We start from the raw sequence: 18,005 nt of genomic DNA on the forward strand, positions 1-18,005 counted from the left end.
TTCTCCCTATATCCCTTGATCCCTTTGGCATTAAGAAATATATCTATCTCCTTCTTGAGTATATCTAATGACTTGGCCTCCACTGCCTTCTGTGGTAGAGAATTCCACAGGTTCACCACCCGCTAAGTGAAGAAATTTCTCCTCATCTCGGTTCTAAATGACATACCCTATATCCTGAGACTCTGACCCCTGGTTCTGGACTCCCCAGCCATTGGGAATATCATCCCTGCATCTAGCCTGTCTAGTCCTGTTAGAAGTTTATAGGTTTCTATGATATCTCCTCTCATTTTTCTAAACTCTAGTGAATATAGGCCCAGTCGACCCAATCTCTCCTCATTCGTCAATCCTGCCATCCCAGGAATCAGCCTAGTAAATCTTCTTTGCACTCCCTCCATGGCAAGAACATCCTTCCTCAGATAAGGAGACCAAAACTGCGCACAATATTCCAGATGTGGTCTCACCAAGGCCCTGTATAACTGCAGTAAGACATCCTTGCTCCTGTACTCAAATCCTCTTGCAATGAAAGCCAAAATACCATTCGCCTTCCAAATTGCTTGCTGCACCTGAATGCTTGCTTTCCGCGACTGGTGTACAAGGACACCCAGATCTCGTTGCACCTCCCCCTTTCCCAATCTGTCACCATTCAGATAACAATCTGCGTTTCTGTTTTTATAACCAAAGTGGATAACCTCACATTTATCCACATTATACTGCATCTGCCATGCATTTGCCCACTCACCCAACTTGTCCAAATCACATTGGAGCCTCCTTGATCCTCCTCACAGCTCACAGTAACCCCCCCCCCCTCCCCCAACTTTGTTTCGTCTGCAAACTTGGTAATATTACATTTAGTTCCCTCACCCAAGTCATTAATATATATTGTGAATAGCTGGGGCCCAAGCACGGATCCCTGCGGTACCCCACTAGTCACTGCCTGCCACTCGGAAAAAGACCTGTTTATTCCTACTCTCTGCTTCCTGTCTGTCAACCAATTCTCATCCATGCCAGAATATTATCCCCAATCCCATGTGCTTTAATTTTGCACTCTAACCTCTTATGTTGGACCTAATCAAAAGCCTTCTGAAAATCCAAATACACCACATCTCCTGGTTCTCCCTTATCTATTCTACTAGTTACATCCTCAAAAAACTCCAGTAGATTTGTTAAGCATGATTTCACTTTCATAAACCCATGCTGACTTTGTCCAATCCTGTTTATGCTTCCCAGGTGCTCTGCTATCACATCCTTTATAATAGACTCTAGCATTTTCCCCACTACTGATGTAAGGCTAACTGGTCTGTAATGCCCTGTTTTTTCTCTCCCTCCTTTTTTAAATAGTGGGGTTACATTTGCCACCCTCCAATCTGTAGGAACTGCTCCAGATTCTATAGAATTTTGGAAGAGAAGATAACCTTATTCCATGGCCTGATCAAAGTCAGTTTAAGCAGTTTGTTCCACAATAACTCTGCACACAAAAACTTCAAAGTGTTGTGCATTTAAATGGGAAAATATTCTCTGCCAGTGAACAGCGATAACTCAATATAGTCCTTCTAACCTTTACTGTGATCCTGACAACACGTGTATTTTGACTTTTTTGTCTGACTCGTCACTTAAAAATATGGTGGACTAATCATTAGTCAAATTTACTGAACACTATCTCCTTTGTTCCTCAGATCAAACTGTCTGGGAGTGTTCTGCAAACCTTTAATGTTATCTGCAAATTCCAGAAAGGTGGCCCCACAATTCCTTTTTAAAATAAATATCAGATACTAATGAGGTGTCAGTCTCTTTTGCCCCAATATTAATTTGAAGCTGGCTTCTGTGCGGGGGGGCGGGGTGCAGGGGTGGAATTGGTGGGCTAAACCCAGAAGTCGATTAAACAGGTTGGAATCTGTGATCACAATTGAATTAAAGCAATACATTTTGACTTCTGCGTTTCACATCTCCAAGCTGCTCAATGGCATGCTGCAAACCCACATGGCATGATCTGTTTTTTATTCATTCATGGGATGTGGGTGTCCCTGGCTAGGCCAGCATTTATTGCCCATCCCTAATTGCCCTTGAGAAAGTGGTGGTGAGCTGCCTTCTTGAACCGCTGCTGTCCATGTGAGGTAGATACACCAACAGCCTGTTAGGAAGGGAGTTCCAGGATTTTGACCCAGCAGTGAAGGAACAGCGATATAGTTCCAAGTCAGGATGGTGAGTGACTTGGAGGGGAACTTGCAGGTGGTGGTGTTCCCATGCATTTGCTGCCCTTGTCCTTCTAGGTGGTAGAGATCACGAGTTTCGAAGGTACTGTCTAAGGAGCCTTGGTGCATTGCTGCAGTGCACCTTGTAGATGGTACACACTGCTGCCACTGTGCGTCGGTGGTGGAGGGAGTGAATGTTGGTGGATGGGATGCAAATCAAGTGGGTTGCTTTGTTCTGGATGGGGTCGAACTTCTTGAGTGTTGTTGGAGCTGCACCCATCCAGGCAAGTGGACAGTATTCCATCACACTCCTGACTTGTGCCTTGTAGATGGTGGACAGACTTTGAGGAGTAAGGAGGTGAGTTACTCACCGCAGGATTCCTAGCCTCTGACCTGCTCTTGCAGCCACGGTATTGATATGGCTACTCCAATTCAGTTTCTGGTCAATGGTAGCCCCTAGGATGTTGACAGTGGGGGATTCAGCGATGGTAATGCCATTGAATGTCAAGGGGAGATTTAACAGGACAATGTACATATGGAAATTGGAGGAGGCAAGAAGTGCTTCGGATGAATGCTACAGCGAAAGCAGTTTCAATGATACATTGCTAGAATTACAGCTGGGTGCAATCAGCAGCAAGAGGGATATACTCTTCCCTAGCAATGGGAGGAGGAAACCTATGCTCTCACCAAGAAGGTGTGGTTGTGGGTAGATGAGGAGGTGACTGCAGCATCGCTGTGCTCCAGTCTTACAGGCAGTGCAGAAAGCAATTTAATGATCTAACCAGGTCAGGAAAAGTGAGTACATTGCTGATTTATCTGTGGTTTAAGCTCTCCTTCTCCTTTCACGCTATCTTGCCAAGCATACTCCATTACATCACTCCTCACACCCACTCAATTTTCAGCAGCACCCAGCCTTCCCTTTTTAAGCAATTTATCACCTCCCCATTTACCTATATGCAGTTGTCACTCAGCCCAATCCTTATGCAATGCGATGCCTCTGTCCCATAGCCACCCTCACCAAATGCACAACATCCATCAGATTAATGCCTCGTCTTTACTCATGCACTCACTGGTATGTTTTTTCACTCCTTATGGGAGAATAGAGCACAAAGTGCAAGGGAGAGGGACAGGCCTGGAGGTGAACTGCCACTACTGGTACAGCTCACAGCTGCAGAGGAGGAGGCCCTGGGGATAAGTGGTTAATCTGCATCAATCTTAAATTGGTGATGGAGAGACAGAGAACTCGCAGATAGCTGCTGACAGAATTACAAATATCTTTGACACATATATGCTGACTTAATTTCATCAATGGCTCAACTATGAGAAGACTGAATGTGGTGATTGTCAAGATTATGACTTTGCCATGATTAAATCATATCCCTATCTTTTGTCTATCAGGGCCTGCAAGTGCTGCAGGAGGATGCTACCTCAGAGGACCTCATTCCTTCTAAAGGTGAACTGGATATATATAAGTGCAGAAACTCGCACTTTATTGGGTCCAGTTAGACAGTTGGGGTTTTAGCTAGTGATTATAATTCACAAGGGAGTATGTACAATCACTGGTGGCAGGGAAAGCTGTGAAGAGTCTGAATCAGAAGGCGCTATCCTGTCTAAGCTCTGCTCAGTTGGGCACAGATGCTGAACCTGGGGTGATCATTAAGAAGGAGAATGCCAGAGGTGCACCAGAAACATAGCCAGGTGCTGACAAATGTGCCATGCACACTCTCCATAATAATGGAGAGGATGGAGGCGTTCAACTCAATCACTGGTGGATAGTGGAATGTGGAATGCATGGCGAAAGGAGACATGGAAGTGGGAACTCCAATCAAAGTACTCCCACTTCTTTTGCCTGCCCAACACCCCTGCCATTCTAACCCTCAGCCAGTGCTTAATATGCTGCCTCATCTCCCAATGGCTGAGTCTGCCCCTGCACATTCTACAGTGGGGGCCTCAGTGGTGCCAAAAACCAAAGGACTTTGGCCAAGAGCATCTCGGCGGTCAGTGCAAGGATCTGAGCAGGCTGCCTCTCCCTCTCCTGAAGCCACACGGGATGCACCATATCTATCGCTTCTATCAGTGCAAATGTCTCAACAAGGTGGCAAGCGTAAGTTCAAGAAATTTCAATTCATTCAGCAAGGGCTTGTACATGGGTCTTTGCCAAAATGTCATGTTAAGTTTCCATTTTTTATAACGCAACATAAAATTAATTGATTAACAACACTTCCACGTCTTGCCCACTATTGCGTCCTGAGGGCCAACTTGCCCTTTCACATGTTTCATGATGAATGTCAATACATGGTGGAACCCATTGGGTGGATGTGCATTGCACGTGTTGAAGGACTGTCTGTTAGAAAAATCTCCAAGCCTGTTTGTGAAGAAGGCACTGAGACTAGGATGCTTTGGTGTAGATTGTTTATTGCTTGTCACAGAGCTGACTTCTGCTCTCCAAACAATACCACCAGCCAGTGCTGGCTGGCTCTTCTTTATATATACACACTTGAATACAATTAACTAATTAATACCCAACACCTGTTCACCCTATTATCTTGATCTATCAAGTATTTGTCATCCATAAACAGAACTTCAGACCCTAACAGATTCTCCCTTTTTTCTTTAAATTAACTAAGTATATTTAAGAAAAATAAATAAAAAACAAGTAATGACACATTTTTCTTTACATTATTTGTCATTAACTTTCAACAGCAGCAACCGTTAACATGCTGTATATTCCCCCCTTTAAAAAACTTGTTTAAAGAAAAAGCGATCTTATCTTAAAAAAAATTTCCACGTTTTCCCAACTTATCATAACACAAGATGGCCCTCTTCGAGGACATCCAACAATTTTTTCGAACAAGCACCTCTCTTAGTAAAACAATTCGACAACTGATGACTTGTGTCAACCCATTTTATTTTGGAAATTTCTTTCCAACATTTCTTTTATACTTGCGAGATCAATCCCCAACCTCTTTTCTGCCACACTTTTTGTTGAATGGACATTGTCCCAGAGAGAATGGTTATCTATGTAGCATTCTATAGGAAAACCCTTCTTCGATTGCCCCTTATACAAGAGTTCCTTTAAAAGACTCAATAAATACATACCCATATCTATCGCTTCTATCAGTGCAAATGTCTCAGCAGCTGCGGTGCTTTTAACTATTGTTCCCACTTACAATTTCTCGTTTGTCTCTGGGTGAAATCCAGGACGCTAGCCCCCAAATTTCTGTTACGACCAAGTGAAAAAGGGGTCTAGGGGTTCCCTCTCAGCCTTTGCCTGGTTTAACCATAACAGGGCTTAATTTTAAAAACACCATATTTTAGCTCCCCCTCAGTGAATCCTTGGTTCACTACTTTCCAATTGTAAGGCAGAGAAATCAATCAGACAGGTTTTCTTAGAGTTAAACAAGAAAGGTGGAAGTTTATTAATCTTAAACTCTAATCCGGTTAACGACTACGAATACGTGACGCGACCACACTAGCATGCATAAGCAATAAACACACATGCAGGTCAGGACAGAAAAAGTAGAAAGAATAAAGGGGAAAAGTTTGAGGCAATAGCTAGGTTGTAGTTACAGTCTTTTGAGTTCAATGCGGAGTGTTTGGTTGCTGGTAAGTTTTGCTGTTCGTTGGGGCCCAGTGCACACTTTAACTTGTTTCGATGCAGGAGTCTTTTCTCTCTTGAAGTTTAAGAGACTTCAGTAGATCAGGAGGTTTGTGAGAAAGTGAGAGAGAGCCAGCCAGGAGAGAGGCTCTCTTGTTCCAGGTTCAGTTGCAATCTGCAGTCTATATTCAAACTGTCCTGTGAGCACAATTCAAAACCAGACTTGGACCAATGGGTTAGTCATGTAACTCACTGTTGAAACAAACTCCTGCATTTGTGGATTTCAAAGCTCTCGATGGGGTGGGGGGGGAGGTGTAGTGTTGTCTCTTACCCCAACAAGATGTGGATCACCATTGTCCAGACCAATCTCTGTTAATTGAATCAGTGAGCAATTTGTTTGTCTCAGCAAGCACTGTCTCTTAGTATGCAAATGTTTTCTAGCCAAATGTATGGTGATCTCTTTAAACAAGTCATTTCTTCACTCCAGCAGCAGTTTAATATTAATGTTCATATGACAAAATTAATATGTCTCATACTTGGCAGGTGGGGGTCTTCATGACACTATCCTCTTTATTTTCTTCGATTCCTAGGCTAACGGACAACATTTATCATTTCTTCCCACCAAAAGTATAATGAACCCTTCTGCGCTCGAATAACCATCGGGAAGATTAGCATGTGAGGCATCACTAAAAATGACCAATTTCATCTCTTCTGGGTTACCCAATGCTGGAAACTTGAGTGTACATTTATCAAAACTCAATCTCTTCAATGTCTTATTTGCTTTCAGCACTTCCCCAACAGTAACATGTTTCAGTGTGGTGCTCAATTCTTATAGCAAGCATTCAGCCTAGTTTGTGTGCACAACCAGTTCAATTGCCCGATTAAGCTCCTTAACTGGTCTACTTCTTCCTTGATTGCACAGTCTTCCTTTTGTGAGGATCAGGCCCGATTTATTGAGACCCTATTAACATTCTCTAGGTAAGACTGTTGATTTAGGGTTACCCCCAAATTAGTCTGCCTAATATTCAACCCTATGTATTTAGAAGCTCCGGAAGCCTGACTTCCAATTTTAAATTCCTGCAGAATTTTATCTACCACAAATTTCTCGAATGCCTCAGATCCTCCCCACAGAAAATCATGCACATGCATAAGAAAACGCCTGCTAGTTTTTCTTCATAGTACCAATAAAACATTGCCTGATCCATCCTTAGTTGAATACAACCAGCGTTTAGTAGGACGGACCTAACTGAAAAATACCACACCCTGGATGGATCACTGGCCCATAAACACACTTGTTTAGCTTCCATAATTTCCCTTCTATATCTCCAGCTTCTTTTGGTGACTTTAAAAATACTTCCCTTTGAAATTTCTCCCCTTGCAAAAATGCCGCTTTGATGCCAATGGACTTACATTCCCATGAGTGTGTCGCTAAAAGGGCTAGGAAAATCCTCAAACTTGCTTTTCCTGCCATTGGGGAATCCACTCTAACTTCCTGGTCACATAGTCGTTCCTCAAATCCCTGAGCTACAAGTCTGGCCTTCACTTTATATGTATCATCGGGGTGTACTTTCTCTGTACAGATCCATCTATAGGACAACGTTGGTTGTCCTCTGTCTGGCACCTCCGTGTATACACCAAGCTCTCTCCAACTGTCAAGCTCTTTTTGCTTGGCATCCTTTATCAATTTACCATCTAACTTGTTAGTAACCACTAGAGTTTCTCTATCGTAAGGGCTCGTGCTTCTTGTGGTGCCCATCGCCTGTCCTCTGGTCCTTGCTCTAGTGAAACCATGTCACCTACTAGAGTTCCTATCCCTTTCTGGATTACTACTACTCGACCTGTCCCTCCTACAACTGGACTTTCTTTCGTAAGTTCGTGACCCTTTCCTTGGACTATAATCATCTTCAGGCCCACTGTCTGAACTTATACTACATTTTCTGGCCTTCCACATTTTCACTTCCTTCTGCCAATCTATAGGTTTGATATCCTGTCCCTTGTCTTGCACATTCAGCCAATGTTTGTATTTCCATGTGGCCTTTCCTGCCCTTCCTATAATGGTGGCTTCCCTCCATTCACTAGTCCCTTCTGGCATATATGTCACTCTAGTCTCAACTTTCGGTAGTTGACCTTTGGGATAAATGGCATTATCTGGATCTTCGCTATCACTTGGCCCACACTCAGTCAGCCCATTATCTGCCACAATCTGTTGCTTGCAAAGGTCCGACATATGTGCATGCAAAGTACATGGTGCATCATCAGTGTCTATCATTTGTTCAGATTCTGTCAATGTATAATCAGTGCCAATAAGCCACAAGGAATGTACTCTAACGGTTTGGTTACCATGTTGCAAAATCACCGATTTGCCATCACTGCCTATAACTTTACCTGGGCCTCTCCATTCTTTCTGCCCTTCTCTTTTGTAATACACCATATCCCTGTATCAAAATTCTTTTTTGATGGCCTGATCCAATACCTCAAAGCTCTCCTGATTTTTTTCTGAAACCTCCGCCTTAATAAATGCTCTTCTCCCTGCATGCATGGCAATCAAATATTCCACAAAAATTAAGCTAATTGTAGTCCCCTCTAAAGCCAGGGGATGATCCCATATTACCAAAGGTATTTTCCGATTCCTGCCATAAACTAATTGATATGGGCTGTAACCCCCCACCATTTGAAGCGTGTTTTTCGCATGTACTGCCCACGCCAGAGCAAGAGTCAATTTACAATTTGGCTGGTCTGCTAAAATTTTTCGGAGCATTTTGTCAATCATGGTGTGATTTCTCTCACAAATCCCATTACTAAAAGGACTTTCTGTTGCCGTGTGCATTACTACAATATTCATATTTTCACACATACTCCTGAACTCATCATTGGCAAATTCTCCTCCATTGTCAATTAGAAACCAAGCTCCCACATCTGTTCCTATCCACCTTTCCATTATCTTGTCCACTATTACTTTTTTGTCTTTATCAAAAATTACTGTCGACAGACTGAATCTAGTCGCCACGTCTATAAAGTGTAGAATAAAAATGTCTTTTTCTTTATTCCATACTTTCAAGTCCATCGCTATGGTTTCATTAAAGTCTCTTGATAATGGGAGACTCACTATGGGTCCCCATGGCATCCTCCTGTATTTTTTACAGATATCACATTTTCCACTGATATCTTTAATAAGTTTAGTGTAGTCATCATCTATTTCCCCTGCATCTTTTAACAGAAGCTTCAACCTGTGACGAGATAGACATGCAAACTGTCAACGTAGTTTTGAAACAATCTGTACCCCTGGATGCCATTAAAACTTCTTTAACATCCTGCTTAGAGATGTTAGATCTCACTAAAGGAATACAATAATTTCCCGACTGTGTTAACCGCAAAGCGACAGATTTCCCAAAGACAATCGCCTTATCATGTTCCATATCCAGTTTCATCCGAGCCTTTTTCATAGTCGGTTTACTTAACAGCAAAGGTATATCACTGGATACTACATCTGTACTAACAAAATGGTTTACCCCGATATTTTACACAGAATTACCACTCTTTTTAGTGATTTCAACGTGTTGTCATCCCCAAACCTGAAACAGGTAGAACTGTCAAATTATTTGACCTTATTTCGGTCTTCCTTCCTTAAAGAATCTATGTGACACCTTAACCAGTCCACTCCACATACTGTGAACATACACTCACTGTCTAGTACTGCTCAATTAAACGAATCTGCGACTAGGACACTCATTACCGGACTGAAGCTGCTCGTGACCAGTACAATTCCTTTTGATTGATCAATAGCATCATCCTTGCCTTCCGAACCTTCCACATCATGTGTCATCTCAGAAACCCTGTTATTCCTTTTTGGACAATACAACACATAGTGATATTTGAGTCACATCGGAAACACCTGTTGACCACCCCTTGGTATTCCTGGGGTTTATCCTTCTACCATAATTACCCAATTCCTGCCATCTGTTATAGCTGCCAAAAGGGTCTCTATCCTTCATTCGTTTTGTGTGTGTTTCTCTTTCCGTACTTGAACGGCCTCAAAATGTTGCGAGCATTGTGTCTTCCAGCGTTGGTGGAAGAGCCCATCTGCACCATGAAAGCAGCCGGAAAGGAATGTATTCCCCAAAATTTTTTAGGGTGTCAGACATCTTATCAAACAGCGTATCTTTTTCATCAAATCTAACTCCAGTTAATACCAAGAGCCTATCCATGGTCGATATCCAAGCACAATCCATCAATTTGAAGGCAAGTACTGATCTAGGAATTTCCAAACAGAATTGCTGCAACCTTGCATATAGTCAGTTAAATTCCATAATATATTCTTCTATGGAAGAACCATCCATTTTTCTAAATTTATCAAAGTCCAACCATGCCTCACAGGCACTCAATAAGTCATCTTTCCTATAAATTTTATCCATATATTTCAAGAGTTTGTCCAACCCTTCCTCATCATCCAAATGATGAGTCTCTAGCTCCGAGAGCACTTTGCCCCTGATCTTGCTTCTGGCAGGAAGTGAAAGTGCAAGGGCCATTCCTTGCTTCCTTTAAGGTAAAGACGTAATCCGTGTCCATATATCAACTTCATTCTTCCATTGATCGTAAGGTTCGGCTTTACAAAACAGCGGTGGAAAATCATATCCCAACACCTTACACTTGCTTTCAGTCATCTTCCTTCAAAAAAAAAACTACAGCTTTCTCAAAAAAAAACTCCAATTCTAATCTCCTGTCTGTAAACAAATCTTAGTTTCCAATCTTCACTTTCAGGCAACCATCCTCTGCTACCAATGTTAGGAAAATCTCCAAGCCTGTTTGTGAAGAAGACACTGAGACTAGGATGCTTTGGTGTAGATTGTTTATTGCTAGTCACAGACCTTACTTCTGCTCTCCAAACAACACCAGTGCTGGCTGGCTCTTCATTATACATACACTTTTGAATACAATTAACTAATTAACATCCAACACCTGTTCACCATATTATCTTGAACTACCAGGTATTTATCATCCATTAACAGAACTTCAGACCCTAACACTGTCAAGTGCAAAGGGTTGGGGGTGGGGAAGGAGATTGGTGGTGGGAGTGGACTGCAGGATTTAATTTCTTATGTTTTCCTGTGTGAGTCAACACTAACTGGATCTTTGTAATATTAGGGCAGCCCTGGCATTCTGGACAGAAATGTATGGAGCTGGCCTGGCAATGGGTCCACCATCTTCATGATCCTCCTCCTCTTCATCCTCCTCCACATATTTTCTTCATTTGAAGATGAGTGATGAGCCCCTTTGTCCTCCTCCACCTGCAATCCTCTCTGCTGCACAATGTTGTGCAGGATGGACCAAGCCACTATCATTCAGGAGAGCCTGGTGGGTGAGTACTGAAGGACGCCTCCAGACATATCTGGGTACCTGAAGCGTGGATTCAACATTTCGATGGCTTGCCCGATAACACACCTGGTGGTCACGTGGTTCTTGATGTAGAGCTCCTATACTTCATTGATGGGTTTCCTCACAGGTATCCTGATCCATGTTTGAAGGAATTATCCCTTGTCTGCAAAGAATTATCCCTTAAGTCTGCCTCCTGGAATGAAAAGGTCTGGAATGTTGGACTGTAGCAATATGAACGCATCATGACAGCTCTCAGGGGAATCTGACACATACCTGCATGAACCTCTTCTTGTGGTTGAACACCAGCCGTACATTGATGTCCAAATATCCCTTGTAGTTTATAAAAAACTCCTGGTTGCATTGATTGTACTCGGATTGACACATATGTGCAATCGATGACAGACTGTACCCATTGGAAGCCATTCAGAGAGGCGAATGTGAGTGCTTGCACATACTGGCTATTGTCATCACATGGGAAGTTTACATAACTCCCCGCCATGGCAAACCATCCATCCATTAACTGCCTTATCCATTTATACGTAGCAGCTTGCGAGACCCTCAGCAGCATCCTTGAAGGAACCAGAGGCCAAAAGATTTATGGCAATGGGGATCTTCACAGCTGCTAGTAATACATGGCCACTAGGTCTGGCAGCTCTTCTTTTAGGAGGCTGCAGATGTCTGCCACCACCTAATGCAATAACCTCAGCTTATGGAAGCATTGTTCTTCCAAGAGGTGAAGGAAGCTGAGCCTCTTTCCGTAAAACCTGCTACGTAGATAGTGCCTCCTGCGACCTCAGGTCCTCTCCAGTGCACCGCTCTCCTGTGAACCTTCCCCCTGTGTATGTGCTGATCCCACCACAGCACGTCATCACTGCAATGAATAGTGATGGTCTTCCTTTTCTGATGTGCTGTCAAACATATTAAATGTGCCTCCTATCCTGATGGTGTCATTTTGAAAGTCTCTAAAATTCATAAAAAGCTGCACTGACACAACAATACCCTGCCAAACATTTGCCAGTGGGGAACTCAGACACAACTTTGAATAAATTAGCTTTTATTCAGATAGATCAATCACAAGCTTAAAAATCCACCTGAACTGTGGCTCAAATCTTGCCTCTGTTTCACTGGTCAGTTTCCCAAGCCCTGGGAAACCTGTGCTGGAGATGCTCAATTTAAAGGTAAGTCAAAATCAATTGGAAAAGGCCTCATTAACATCTTCTAAGGACGTATTGCTGCGATAAATACCCGCTTGTCTGCACTAATTAAAGCCCTATCTTCCACGAGTAGGTTATTCACAGCCATCTGTGCTAATTTTTTGCATTTTTGTTTTCTTCTTTCTTTTAGTTTTATGTTTTAGCTTACTTGCTTAGTTGTCCATAGCTGTCTTTATTAACAGGTAGAGCTCATGCCCCTTACGGATATAAACTGATTCTGTAGTATAAGGGTTTGAAAGGGTTAATCTTGAGAGACTGTAAAGATTACCGAACATCATGATGATGTAAGAGATCATGGGCTGGATTTTATGCACCTGGCGGCGGGCGAATAAAGTGGCAGCCTGCATGTGTGGGCTGTGAGCTGCCATGCCGCCGCGATCTTCATCGCGGTGGCCCACAATAATATGCCGATAAGGCCGCCACCCCCGGCAATGGCGTTAGCTGCTTGTGCACAGGCACCGGCACCATTTTTAAAGCTCTGCTGGCTAATTTAAATTTTTAAAGATATACCTCCCCCACTGTACTGATTAAAAACCTGCCGCCACTTTCCCACCCCCCAATAACAATAAAATTCATTATTTGTCCTCTCCCCCCGCAAAGCACCTACCTTCTACAATTGACCGTTCCCACCCCCCCCTCAAACTGAACCCCTTCCCACCATCCCCTACACTAATGAGGTCATTTTGACCCTGTTCCCCACCCCGCACTAAAAATCTTAAGTTCCCCACCACTGTGGCGCCTGCTTTCCTCAAACAGGAAAGTGAAGGTGCGTGATTGCCGGCTGTCACTCAGAAGATCGCAGCCCTACGGTAAGATTGGAGTCAATTTTATTTAAATGTGTGCATTGTGGTAAGTTGAATATTTTAATTCGGGTCCCATTGCCCATTGGCGGGGGGAGGCCGCCACGGAACCTCGCCACTGCTGGGAAGATCAGGCCTGGCCCTCTTGGCATTGGGCTGCTGCCGGAAAGATCTTCCCAGCACCCCCCACCACAGAGTTCGACATCGGGAGCTTTGTAAAATCCTGGCCCATGTGGGAGAGACTCGAGAACAGATACAGCATGGGTTTTGAAGGAGTCACACAGGTTAGTGTGGAGTGTATATGGTTGTTATGAAATAAATATTAATGTTTAACAACTGTGGTCTAAGAACCTCTCTGGCACAACCCAATATGGTGGCAGCATAAAGAACCAAACATATAATATGTTGAACAGCGGTGGGATCATGATCAGCAGTGAGATCATACACCCAGAAGAAAAAGTTCGAAGCAACTCCCATCCTTCACCCAGAAGAGAAAATTTAAAGCAACTAGCTGAGAAGAGAATAAAAAAAACGACAGACTTTAAGAGGTTGAGAGAACGGAAGCATGACTGCCTGCAATCGGGTGATTGACCCTGTTCCCCACCCCGCACTAAAAATCTTAAGTTCCCCACCACTCGGTCGAGGAACCACGGTTAAAAAAAAGCGTTTGAGGAGTTTCATGTAATTTTCTAAAGGCATCGTGTGGGAAAAAAATGGGAAAAAGCCAATCCTTCACTTGGGATGAACATGAGGGTATTAGCACATGAACTGCTGAAAAGCGCAGGAAACCCCTGAACACAGCAGGGAGATTCCATTAATGCCGCCAAGCCTGAAGAAGAAAAACAAATAACCTGCAGCTCTCAAAGAGAGGGGAAAATCCTAGAACAGCCTATTAAAAACAACAGGGAACTCTCACACAGCTGTGCCCATTCCATTAGGCAAGCTGAAAAAACAAATAAAGTGAAGAAGCAAGTGTGTGGAAAGCCATGGCTCTTTGTCTGATAGGACTGTTACACTTGCTCCGGTGTTGAGTGTGAAATTTGTGATATGTCCATTGACACATATGTCTGCTGACCAAAATGCCTGATTAGGATCACTAATCTCGCCAAGAAAATGTTTCAATTGGTTTGCTGCAGGAGGTTGTTCAACTTCGTTAACCTCTCTATTCTTAAAAACTATTCTTTTAGAGCGTGAGATAGTCGAGATTTTAATTTGGCCCATCTTACTGAAATGCCCTATTTTTCTGCAATAAAACTACTCTGCTCTATTGGCAGGACATTGTTCCCACCTATGGGTACTTCTGGCACCACATCACTGGTAGGGTTTAATGGCATCTTTTGCTTTCTCCCCCAGTATACCTTTTTTCCTGAAGCCTCTTTTACATCCCTCTGGTGAAGGAACTAAACAGTTGCAGGAGGTTTCCTGAACCAAAGTCTTTTTTCACCTCGCAGGATTGGTCTGTTGTTCTTCTAGTCCTCAGCTTGCCTCACCAGCTGAATAGCTTTGTCCAGGGTGAAGTCTTGTATTGTAAAAGGTCTGATATGGAATCATCTACAACAACCACAAAATTCAGCTATTAAAAACAGAGGGGGACACTTGAAAGCTCCTGCTACACTCCATTAAAGAAAACTGGCCTGAACAAAAGAGTTTCTTAAAAGGGAACACTCTTAAAAAAGTCTATAAAATAAAACAACATGGATCAAAAATTGGGGGTGCTGGAGAGTTTCAAAAGATGAGGGACCTAATTAAATTCAAAACTGGAAAAAAAGGTTTCTCAGATACAGAATTGCATCTAAATTGGACAGCAAGTCTGAAGCAGAGCAAGTGAGTACACTATTATATTCAATTGGTGCTATAGCTGATGACATAATTGTAAGATAAGGTCTTAATGAAACATCTGACAAATTTGATGATGTTTTCAAAGCTTTTGACTCTGTTTCAATTTGCGGAGCAATAAGATCTTAGGAAGAGCAAAATTCAACAAAAGTGTCCAGAAACCGGGTGAAATGGTCGATACTTTTATCTTTACAGGCTTGCCGAGGGATGTGAGTATGGAGACTTTAAAGATGAATTGTTAAGAGATTGTACTGTTGTTTTTGAATATACGTGTGTGAATGGGGAGTTAGATTAAAATAAAAAGTTATACGGTGTTTAGACACAGGTTTATTTTAATAGCGTTTAAGATATAGTTTTTAAATAAATAGTTAATTTGTTGTTTCCTAAGATACCTGGTTTGGTCTGTTCCATTCTGGTTATTAGAGTGTTCAATTTGGCTGTTTTCTGATTGGGTGTGAAAGCTTAATAATGTGCTGCAACCTGTGGAGTGATGAAACTGAATTGACAGTGCATTGCTCTCGCCACGGGCGTAACATATTTAATTGGGCTGCTCGTCCCGGGATTAGAATCAAATTAATTGGGGGGGGGGGGGGGCTCACATTTGGAATCATATTAATTACTCGTCTCTGGGACAACACATAAATTGGGGTCTTGCTTGTGGCATCATATTAATTGCTCTCGCATCTGGGATCATATTAACTAGAAACTTGATTGCTGGGACCCAAATCTAACACCAATTACGAAAATAAAAGGAACCAGGTTGCTTGCATAATAAGGTAGAGTTTATACCATTATAATGGCATTAGCAGTTACAGCAGAGTTTCTGGGAAAGGCGAATGTATCCCTCAATGACTTGATAACTTTAACTAAGAATAAATTAAAAGAATTGGCGGCAAAATTGGGGTTAGGATTGAAATCAGGTGCCAAAAAAGTACTGATAATTGACCTAATATCCCAACATCTGGAATTAGAAGAAGAAGATGAGGAATAAGAATGTAGCAAGTCAGAGGGTGATGCCGTGAAAATAGCCAAACTTCAGTTAGAAAGGAAAAAACTTGAAACAGAAAAAGAAACAGCAATAGCATTGGAAAAACTTAAGCTTCATCAGGAAAAAGAAAAAAAATAGAATTAGAAAGGCTGAGACTTGAATTTCAGAGAGAAAGTGAAAAAGAAGCAAGGGAATTTGAATTTAAAAAGACGGAACTAAGACAAAGGGGTAGTCTTGACTCCAGGGAATATTCTGGTCAGGAAGAATCTGAATCCAGCCCAGGACCCCGCAAAAAGCTGCTTAAACTTATACAAGCTCTTCCGAAGTTTGACGAAAGGGACGTAATGGCATTTTTCATATCTTTTGAAAAAATAGCCAAACAGATGAAATGCCCGAAGGAAAGCTGGACACTGCTTATGCAAATCAGATTGGTAGGCTGAGCTCATGATGTTTATGCAATGCTTCCTGAAGAAGCTTTTGCAGATTATGAGATGGCAAAAAAGGCTATTCTCGCTGCATGTGAGTTAGCCCCTGAATCTTAAGTTTTGGAACTTACAGAGATTGGCTGGGCAGACGTAAGCAAAATTTGAGAGGGCGAAGCAAATTAATTTTGACCGTTAGATACGGGCATTAAAGATGGAAACCACATAGGAGAACCTTTGAAAGTTGATTCTCTTGGAAGAATTTAAAAATTCCATTCCTTCAGTAGTGAGAACTCATGCAGATAACATGAAAGTTTTGAAAGCTAGGCAAGCAGCGGAAATTGCTAATGATTTCAAGTATGTGAATAAGTCACCCTCATAAACCCAAGAAGGATAGAAAATGGGAGAGTGAAGGAAGGGAAGTAGCTGGGAACAAGAAGAAACTGTTGGGAATGCCCCAGGATCACCTCCTCACGTCAGAAAGGAAGATGCTGAGGGTAGAAGTGAGGTTCACAAGCCTAAGTGTTATCATTGCCGCAAGGTGGGTCACCTTTGTTCAGAATTCTGGAAATTGCAAGATAACCCCATAGGACATGTTGGGCTATGCAAAGCTAATGCAGAGGAAAAGAGTATGAGAGTATGGCAGACCAGACTATAACTTTAATGGCAGCTGTAAAACCAGATACAAAAACTAAAGTGATTGGAGGGGTTAAGAATAAGAAACCCGAAAGTTATAATGTATTTTTGTCAAAGGGGAAAGTAACTCCATATCCTGTAAGTGAGGCAGGAACACCTGTCATTATACTCAAGGACACAGGAGCAAACCAAACACTCTTGCTGGGAAAAGATATAACTTTTCCAGTGCCTTGAACGCTGAAGTTTTAGTTAACAAAATTGGTGGGGAGTATATACCCATACCTGTGTATAAAATGCACCTAGAGAGTGATTTAATACCTGGAATAGTAACTGTAGGAATTATCCACAGTTTGCCAGTAGAGGGAATTGATCTACTCCTAGGAAATGATTTGGCCAGATCAAAAGTATCAGTTTCTCATATAATTACTGAGGAACCAAGTGAAGTTAGGGAAATGGAGCAATTACAGGAACAAGTTCCAGGAATATTTCCTGCGTGTGTAGTCACACAAGCAATGGCTAAACAGGATCCAATGTTGGAGGTAAAAAGGGCACCACAAACAGATAGCCAAGTATCTGAAACCTTATTTGGGCATTTAGATAATCCAAATGAGATGTTTAACAGATCTTCTATCATTGCAGCACAGCAAGCTGATCCAGAGATATACAGAATAGCACAGACAGCTCTGAAAGAAGCTGAGGTGAAAGAAGTTCCAGAAGGCTATTATATGGCAAACGGTGTTTTGAGGAGGAAATGGAGAACACCTCATAGACTTGCGGATGAAGATTGGACAGTTGTTGAACAGATTGTGGTACCACCTAAATATCGGCAGGGATTATTAAGGTTAGCACACAACATTCCTTTTGCAGGACATAGGGGAATTCGGAAGACCAAATCACACATAAGCCAACATTACTACTGGCTTGATCTTACAAAGGATGTGAGACAATT

Source organism: Heterodontus francisci, chromosome 16 (assembly GCF_036365525.1).
Source record: "Heterodontus francisci isolate sHetFra1 chromosome 16, sHetFra1.hap1, whole genome shotgun sequence".
NCBI classification, from domain to species: Eukaryota; Metazoa; Chordata; class Chondrichthyes; order Heterodontiformes; family Heterodontidae; genus Heterodontus; species Heterodontus francisci.